Source organism: Heptranchias perlo, chromosome 20 (assembly GCF_035084215.1).
Source record: "Heptranchias perlo isolate sHepPer1 chromosome 20, sHepPer1.hap1, whole genome shotgun sequence".
NCBI classification, from domain to species: domain Eukaryota; kingdom Metazoa; phylum Chordata; class Chondrichthyes; order Hexanchiformes; family Hexanchidae; genus Heptranchias; species Heptranchias perlo.
The window spans coordinates 21124975-21134185 of NC_090344.1; the positions used below are offsets into that span (position 1 = coordinate 21124975).

At 45.5% G+C, this 9211-nt stretch overlaps 2 non-coding genes across 2 annotated transcripts; both read left to right on the forward strand.

Moving 5' to 3' along the window:
* Positions 1-4921: 4921 nt before the first annotated feature.
* On the forward strand, positions 4922-4993 carry trnac-gca (transfer RNA cysteine (anticodon GCA)). Its single transcript has one exon. It is a non-coding gene; the product is annotated as a tRNA-Cys (tRNA).
* A 3778-nt stretch (positions 4994-8771) lies between these two features.
* On the forward strand, positions 8772-8843 carry trnac-gca (transfer RNA cysteine (anticodon GCA)). Its single transcript has one exon. It is a non-coding gene; the product is annotated as a tRNA-Cys (tRNA).
* Positions 8844-9211: the final 368 nt, after the last annotated feature.

The following is a 9211-nucleotide window of genomic DNA, read 5'->3' on the forward strand; positions in this document are numbered from 1 at the left end:
AGGCCATTTGGCTCAAGTGTTCTGTGCCAGCATCCAGACTCGTTCATCTAAAACTCTCCATCGACCCTTCCATTCCTTTCTCCTTCTTGTGCTAATCTGGTTTCCCCTTAAATGCATCGAAGTTATTTAACTCAACTATTCCATGTGGAAGCCTTTTTAACATTCTTGCAACCCTTTGGGTAAGAACGTTTCTCCTGAATTCCTTATTGGATTCATTAGTGATTATCTGATATTGATAACCTCCAGTAATGGACTCTCCACAAGTGGAGACATTTTCTCTACCTTTACCCTATCTTATGTATCCCCGAGTGGTCCTAATAATCTGGCAAGTATACTTTTGTCATTGATGTGTCTGTAGAATAATTTACTATTTCCTTTTATATTCCTTAAGAATTAATTTCCTAGTTTCTCATCGCTTTCTGAATTGTTTTTTGACATCCTTCCAAACCTCTTCCTATTCCCTTTTACCCCAAACCTCTTCCTATTCCCTTTTGCCTGACCAATCCCCCAGAGTCTGACCCCGCCCTCGGCGTCTGACTCCTAACGCAGAGACTGGACTGCTAACCAAGAGTCGGACCCCGCTCCTAGCGTCTGACGCCTGCCCCAGAGTCTAACCCCTCCATAGAGTCTGACTCCACCCACAGAGTCGAACTCCTCCACCAGAGCCTGAAAACTCATCCAGAGCCTGAGTCCTCCTCCAGACACTGACTCTTCCCCCAGAGTCTGACTCCTCCCAATGCCTCAGTTTCTTTGACTTTGATCAGTCACTGTGCAGACGTAGAATTATAGAATCAACGATTGGTTACAGCACAGAAGGAAGCCATTTGGCCCATCGAGCCCGTGCCGGCTCTTTGTAAGGGCAATGCAGTTAGTCCCATTGCCCCGCTCTTTCCCCGTCGCCCTGCAATTTTAATCCCTTCAAGTGTTTATCCAATTACCTTTCTGAAAGCTGCAATTGAATCTGCATCCACTGTCCGAATGAGGCAGCGCATTCCAGATCATAAACACTTTCCTTAAAATAGGGATGGAGGAAATGTTTCCATCATGTGGGGAAGACCAGAACGAGAGGTCATCGCTGTAAGATGGTCACCAGTGAGGTGAGAATGTGGAACTCACCACCAGGAGGAGAAGTCGGAGCAAAAAGGACAGATGGGTGAAAGGGAAGATGGATGAGCACAGGATGGGGGACAGTGACGGAAGGGGAGTGTGATTGGGTGAGATGAAGTGGGGAGGGAGGATGCTCGTGTGGAGCATCAACAGCGGCATTGACCAAAGGAGATGAGTGGCCTGCTTCCCTGCTGTAGACTCGATAAAAACATCAATTCTGTTGTTGCAGGGAAGGACGGACTGAGTGTCTGATTCCCGAGATAAGAATTTAAAAGGAGGAAAATGGATTTGAACCAGAGACCTCTTTATCTGCAGTTAAATGCTCGGTGATGATTTCATGCACACACAAGGTAACGGAGCTCAGTATCTGGCAGTCACCAATGTTGATATAACCAACCTGAACAGAAGCTTCATAAGTTATTCTGGGAGACAAATAACTATGACAATCAGAATGTTTCCTGAATGGGGTGAGTCACACTATTGTGTATAGGTGCGATGCACAACCCAACATGGAAAGCCTTGTCACTAAGCTTCAGTGAACCCATCCTTACCACAGAACGCGGAACAAGAAGCACCAGCCAAACGAAACCTGAATTTCAACCAGAGGTTTCTCCAGCTGCAGTCAAATGTAATCTCACTGTGCTCTGCCCCAGCGGCCAACACAAGAAACAGCAGGTTCAATGTGCAGTTTCACAATATCATGCTCTGTCTGCCATATATGGAAGTGTACTGAATATTGCATCAATGTAATAAATAATCGTCCAGCAGGTATTAGGAAAATGTGGACAGAATGAGATAGTGTGCGAAGTGACTGTAAGTTGTTTTAAGTCAATACATTCGATTGCAGGTTGCGGAACAGAAGTAGGCCTCAATGAATGGAAAAGTGTGTAACATGCAGAATTCACAACCTGGCCATGAAATAGGAGGCTGTGAGTGTCCAAAGTGTGAATCCTCCAGGAAAAGAAAGTGGAAAATTCTGAAAAGTCTGATTTTTTCCGTCAGATGGAGGCAAAAATTGGTGGCGACAGGCTTGTGGCCGTCTTTCTCAATCATTATTCGAAACTTAGTTATGTTATGATCGCTATTGCCTAGATGTTCCCCGAAACTGACATTTCTCATCTCCTCCGTTTCACTTCCCATTACTAGATGCAGCAGTGATTCCTCTCTTGTCTGCCTGTCTCTGTTTTATCATTTCATCGCTTCAGCCTGCTCTCCCAGCCTCCCTCTCGCAGTCAATCACTCAAACACTCACTCATTCACACACTAACTCATTCATTCTCTCACTCCCACAATCCCTCTATCCGAAGAGATTGAGAAAGTCATTAGTAAGACAAAGTAATAGATTGGAACAAAGCTAATTTTCAGCGGATGAGATTGGAACTACGTTAAATAAACTGTAAAACATTTTGACAGACAAAGAGATGGAACAGCAGAGGCAAATATTGAAAACGGAGATCAATAGAGTTTAGCAGAAATATATTCCTCAAAAAACAAACTAGTCAATATTGAAACACCATTTGGTTGCCCATCCCCATCTGTAGACAATACATAAAATAATAAAATTACACAAAATTATAAAAAGGATATCGAGGCATTGGAGAAGGTGCGTAAAAGATTTACTGGGATGATACCAGAACTGAGATGAGACATCTATCAGGAAAGATTGAACAGGCTGGGGCTCCTTTCTCTAGAAAAGAGAAGGCTTAGGGGTGACCTGATAGAGGTCTTTAAGATGATAAACATTTTAGACACAGAGAAAATTTTTCCACTTGTTGGGGAGTCCAAAAGCATAGGTCATCAATATAAGCTCGTCACTGATAAATCCAACAGGGAATTCAGGAGAAACTTATTTTCCCAGCGCGCGGTGAGAACGTGGAACTCGCTACCACAAGGAATAGTTGAGGGGAATATTGTAGATGCATTTTAGTGGAAGCTGGATTATCATATGGGGGAGAAATGAATCGAAGGATATGATGATAGGGTCAGATGAAGTCGGGAGGGAGGAGGCTATTGTGGAGCATCAATGTCAGCATAGACCAGTTGGGCCGAGTGGCCTGTTTCTCTGCTGTCGACTCAATTTTGCTCAACATAAACAACAAACCTGCAGCTGCAGGGAAGGTAGACCGACGGAATGACTCCCAACAGGATGCAGTTAAAAAAGGGAGAGCGGATATCTGGATTTGCACCAACGACATCATGATTTGGAGTTAAATGCTCTACCACTGAGCTACACCCCCACATCTGTGATGATTTCTTGCTCACAAAACGTAACGGAGCTCAGTACCTGGCAGTCAGCAATGTTAATATAACCAACCTGAAAAGAAGCTTCATCAGTTTGTATGTGCACCAAATCATCACAGATGTCAAGGTGTGGCTCAGTGTTAGAGCATATAACTGCAGATTACAAGATTTTCGGTTCAAATCCAAACGCCTCCTTGCACGTTTAACTTCTTACCTTGGGAACCGTGCACTCAGTCTGCCTTCACTGCAGCAGTAAAATTGTTGTTTACATCGAGTCGACAGCAGGGAAACAGGCCCACTCGTTTGGTTTCTGCCATCGTTGATGCTCCACACAAGCATCCTCCCACCCGACTTCATCTCACGCGATCTCCCTCCCCTTCCGTTCTTTTCTCCCTCGTCTGCTGCTCCGGCGAAGAAACATAGAAAATAGGAGCATATTCGGCCCTTCGAGCCTGCTCTGCCATTCAATATGACCATGGCTGATCCTCTATCTCAATACCATATTCCCGCTCTCTCCACATACCCCTTGATGCCTTCAGTGTCTTGAAATCGATCTCTCTCATTCTTCAATATATTCAGTGATTTGGCCTCCACAGCCTTCTGTGGTAGAGAATTCCACAGGTTTCCCACCGTCTGAGTGAAGAAATTTCTCCTCATCTCAGTCCTAATTGTCCTACCCCGGACCTGTGACCCCTTGTTCTGGACCACTCGGCCAGCGGAAAAATCCTCCCAGTATCCAATCTGTCTAGTCCTGTCAGAATTTTTTTGTTTCAATGAGATCAGCTCTCATTCTTCTAAATTCGAGTGAATACAGGCCGAGTCAACCCAATCTCTCCTCTTCAGGGTCAGGCCCTGAGGGCGGAGTCAGATACAGGGGCGGGTTCACTTTCTGGGGGAAGAGTCAGATTATCGGGTCGGGGTGGGTGTCTGGCTCTGAGGCAGGATTAAAGCTCTGGGGAAGAGTCAGGCTCTGGGGGAACAGTCAGACTCGGGGGAGGGGACCGAATCTGAGGGAGGAGTAAGGATCTGGGGAGGAGTTAGACTCTGAGGGAGGAGTAAGGCTCTGGGAAGGAGTTAGACTCTGAGAGAGGAGTAAGGCTCTGAGGGAGGACTCAGACGCTGTGGAGGTGTCCGGCTCTTTGGGCGGAGTCAGTCATTGGGGGAGGAGTCAGTCATTTGGGGAGGAGTCAGGCTCTGGGACAGGCGTCAGACTCGGTGTCGGGTCAGACTCTGGGGGAGGTGGCAGATTCTGGGGCAAGGTTCAGACTCTGGGGGAGGAGTCCGACTCTGGAGGTAGGGTCAGACTCTAGGGGATGGGTCAGACTCTGGGGCAGAGGTCAAAGGGTGGGGGAGGGGTTCCGACACTGAGTGCCGTGTCAGATTCTGAGGGCGGAGGCAGACTCGAAGGGAAGAGTTAGATTCTGAGGGACGGGTCAGGCTCTGGAGGTGGAGTCATATTCTTGCCTATCAGAATAACTCATGAAGGTTCTTTTCAGAATGGTGCGATCAATGTTGATGATGGCCAGGTGCTAGAATCCATTGACTTGTGTGTGCTAACGCCTTACGCAGATGTGGGGGTGTAGCTCAGCGGTAGAGCATTTGACTGCAGATTAAGAGGTGTTTGGTTCAAATCAAAGCGCCCCCTTTATCTTTTAATTGTTCCCTGTCGGAAGTCATGCAGTCAGTCTGTTCCTGCAGCTGCAGGATTGTTATTGACATTGAGTCCACAGTTGGCCATTTTGCCCACTTGTTCGATGCCAGCGTCCATTCTCCACACAGGCCCTCTTCCTCCCTCGTTCATCTCACCCTTCCATTCCCGTCCCCTCTCCACTTTGAGGGAGTGCCAGAGAGAGATTAATCACCTTCTTAAATATTTCCCAATCCTGTTCTATCTCTTTGTCAACTTTTTTCAACTTCCCCAGTTCTATTCTAATCCGTTCAAAATTAGTTTGTTTCAAATCAATTACTTTGTTATTTGTCTTACTTAAGTATTTCTAAATATTTTACTGAGGAGGGATTGAGGGAGGGAGTGAGTGTGTGAGTGAGTCAGGGAGGGAGGAAGTGAGCGAGGGAGGGAGGGAGTGAGTGAGTTCGTGAGCGTTTGAGTGAATGAATGAGTGAAAGCGAGAGGGTGACGGATAGAGCAGGCAGGAACGATGTAATGATAAAAGGGAGACAGGTGGGCAAGAGAGGAATCACTGCTTGATCCAATAATGGAAAATGAAACGGTGCAGGTAAGAGAAGTAAGTGTAGGAGAATAGCCAGGCACCAGCGGCAAGATTTAAAATAATGATTGAGAAACACAGCCACAAGCCTGTGGCCAGCAATTTCTATTCGAATCCGGAGGGTCAAACAGAGGCTTTTGAGCATTGTCCACTTTGGACATTCACGGTCTCTTATTTCATGGTTAGGATGTGAATTCTGCAATTTAGACACTTTTCCATTTGATAAACCAACTTCTCTTCCGTAACCTGTAACTGAATATTTTGACTTAACACATGTTACAGTCGCATCACACACCATCTCCTCCTGTCCACACTTGCCTAATACCTGCTGGAAGCTTATTTATTACACTGATGCGATATTCTGTACACTTACATATATGGCACTGAGAGCATGATCTTGTGAAACTGCACATTGAACCTGTTGTTTCTTGTGTTGACTGTAACGATCGACAGAGCTAGGGGCAGAGCAGAGTGAGAGAGCACTTGACAGCTGCTGGAGAAAAATCTGGTTGAAATTCAGGTGTCGTTTGTCTGGTGCTTCCAGACAAACGTTCTGTGGTAAGGATGTGTTCACTGAAGTCTGAGGTAGAGAGTGAGTGTGTGAGTGAGTGAGTGAGGGAGGGAGTGAGGGAAGGAGGGAATGAGGGATGGATCGAGTGAGTGATTTAGCGTGTTCGTGAGTGTGCAAGTGAATGAATGAGTGAGAGCGAGAGGGAGGCAGGGAGAGCAGGCAGGAGTGATAAAACTACAAATAAGAGACAGGCAGACAAGAGAGGAATCACTGCTGGATCTAGTAATGGGGAATGAAACGGAGGAGATCGGAGAAGTAAGTGTAGGCGAATATCGAGGCACTAGTGATAAGGTTTAAAATAATAATTGAGAAAGACGGCCACAAGCCTATTGCCAGCACTCTCTGCGAGCATCCGCGGGTCAAATAGAGGCTTTCAGCATTTTCCACCTTTATTTCCTGGCGACGTCACACTTTCGACACTCACAGCTTCTTATTTCATGGCCAGGATGCAATTTACACACTTTCCCTTTCGTTAAGTCCCACTTCTGTTCCGTAACCTTTAAATGAATCTATTGACTTAACAAATATTACAGTACTTCACACACTATCTCCTCCTGTCCGCTCTTGCCAAATGCCTGCTGGATGTTTATTTATTACATTGATTCGATATTCTGTACACTTACATATATGGCACTGAGAGCATGATCTTGTGAAACTGCACATTGAACCTGTTGTTTCTTGTGTTGACTGTAACGATCTGCAGAGCTAGGGCAGAGCACAGTGAGAGAGCACTTGACAGCTGCTGGAGAAACATCTGGTTGAAATTCAGGTGTCGTTTGTCTGGTGCTTCCAGTTCCGCGTTCTGTGGTAAGGATGTGTTCACTGAAGTTTAGTGACAAGGCTTTCCATGTTGGGTTGTGCATCGCATCTGTGCACAATAGTGTGACTCACTCCGATCATGAATCATTTCTGATTGCTGTAATTATTTGTGTCCCAGAATAACTGATGAAGCTTCTTTTCAGATTGGTTCTCACTTCAGTGATGACTGCCAGGGACTGAACTCCGTTGCATTACTTCATCCGTGGACGATATCAGTGGGTGCATTGCTTAATTGCAGTGTTTCATTGTAAATCAAGAGATCGCTCGTTTAAATCCCGATACTCCCTCTTCTTTCTAAATGATTTTGTGATTCATACAGTAAGTCTGAATTCCCTGTAGCAGCAGGATTGTTGTTTACATTGAAGCTTCAGCAGAGAAACAGGTTAGCTATCTCGATTGGTCAATTCCGGTATTTATGCACCACATGAGTCACCTCCTGCCCTATTTCATCTCGTTCCATCAGCCATACATTCCTTTCTCTTTCATCTCTTCATCGAGCTTCCCTTTTAAAGCATCTATGCCATTTGCCTCAATTATTCCTTTTGGTGGCGAGTTCCACATTCTTACCGCCCTTTGGGTAAAGAAGATTCTCCTGAATTCCCTCACAAATGGAAACGTTTTTTCTGCGTCTACCCTATCGAACCCTTTCATAATCTTAAAGACCTCTATCAGGTCCCCCTCAGTCTTCCCTTTTCCAGAGAAAAGAGCTCCAACCTGTTTAGTCCTCCTGAGAAGTATATGCTCCGAGTTCTATTATCATCCTTGTGAATCTTTGTTTCAGCTTTGCCAATTCCTCTTTATTCTTCTTAAAATCTGGAGACCAGAATTGTTCACGTTACTCCAAGTGTGGTTTCCTTTTTCAGTTCACCTCTGAACTTTCCATTCTCAGCCTGGTTCTCAGCCTGTATTATCAACCTGACATCTGCCATACGGCCACTTCCTCTGCTTCATTTTATTCTCTATCTCCTTCGTCATCCAGAGAGCTCTGGCTTTAGTTGCCCTACCTTTTCCTCTTGTGGGAATGTTCACAGACTGTACCCGAACAATCTCCTCTTCAAAAGCCGCCCATTGCTCGATTACAGTTTTGATTCCATTTTACCAGGGCCGGATCAGTTCTCAATCCTCTGTAATTGACCCTCTTCCAATTAAGTGTTTTTACTCTAGATTAATCCTTATCCTTTTCCATTGTTATTCTAATCCTTATGATACTCTGTTCGCTGTTCCCGAAATGCTCCCCTAAGGACACTTGCTCCACATTAACTATCTCAATCCCTGCAACCAGGTCCAGCATTGCCTCCGAACTAATAGGTTACAGTTGCTTCACACACTAGCTCCTCCTGCCACACTTGCCAAATGCCTGCTGGATGCATCTTTATTATATTCTGTATACTTACAGAAATGACACTGATAGCATGAACTTGGAAAATCACGCATTGAACCTGGCACTGCATTTGTTGACTGCAAGTATCTAAAGAGCTGGGGGCAGAGCACAGTTGCAGAGGATTTAAAGCAGCTGAAGACCTCTGCTTGAAATTCTGATGTTGTTTGGCTGGTGCGTCGAGTTCCGCGTTCTGTGGTGAGGATGAATTCAATGAAGCCGAGAGACAAGGCGTTCCAAGTTGGGTTGTGCATCGCATCTGTACACAATAGTGTGACTCACGCCGTTCATGATTCATTTCTGATTGGTGTATTTATTTGTCTCCCAGAATAACTAATGAAGCTTCTTCTCATGTTGGGAATATCAACATTGGTGACTGCCAGCTACTGAGCTCCATTGCATAGTGCGTGCAAGAATGGTCAACAGATGTGGGGGTGTAGCTCAGTGGTAGAGCATTTGACTGCAGATCAAGAGGTCTCTGGTTCGAATCCAGGCGCCCCCTTGCACATTCTAAGTGCTTGTTTTGGGGACTCAGAAAATCAGCAATCTGTCGCTGTCGTTGTTTCGATTGAGTTTGCCGCACAGATCCAGGCCTTTTGACCCAACGGGTCTGTGCCAGCCTTCATGCTTCACACAACACACCTCCCTCCCGACTTCATTTGCCCCCATCCGCACACTCTTCCATTCCTTTCGCCCCGTGTGTTTATCTCGTTTGCCATTTCATGTATCGATCTTATTTGCCTCAACTGCTCCTTCAGGTCGCGAATTCCACATTCTTGCAACTCTTTGGTAAAGAAGTTTCCCATGAATTCTCTATTGGATTTATTAGTGACTATCTTATAACCGATAGTTTTAGAGTCCCCGACGAGT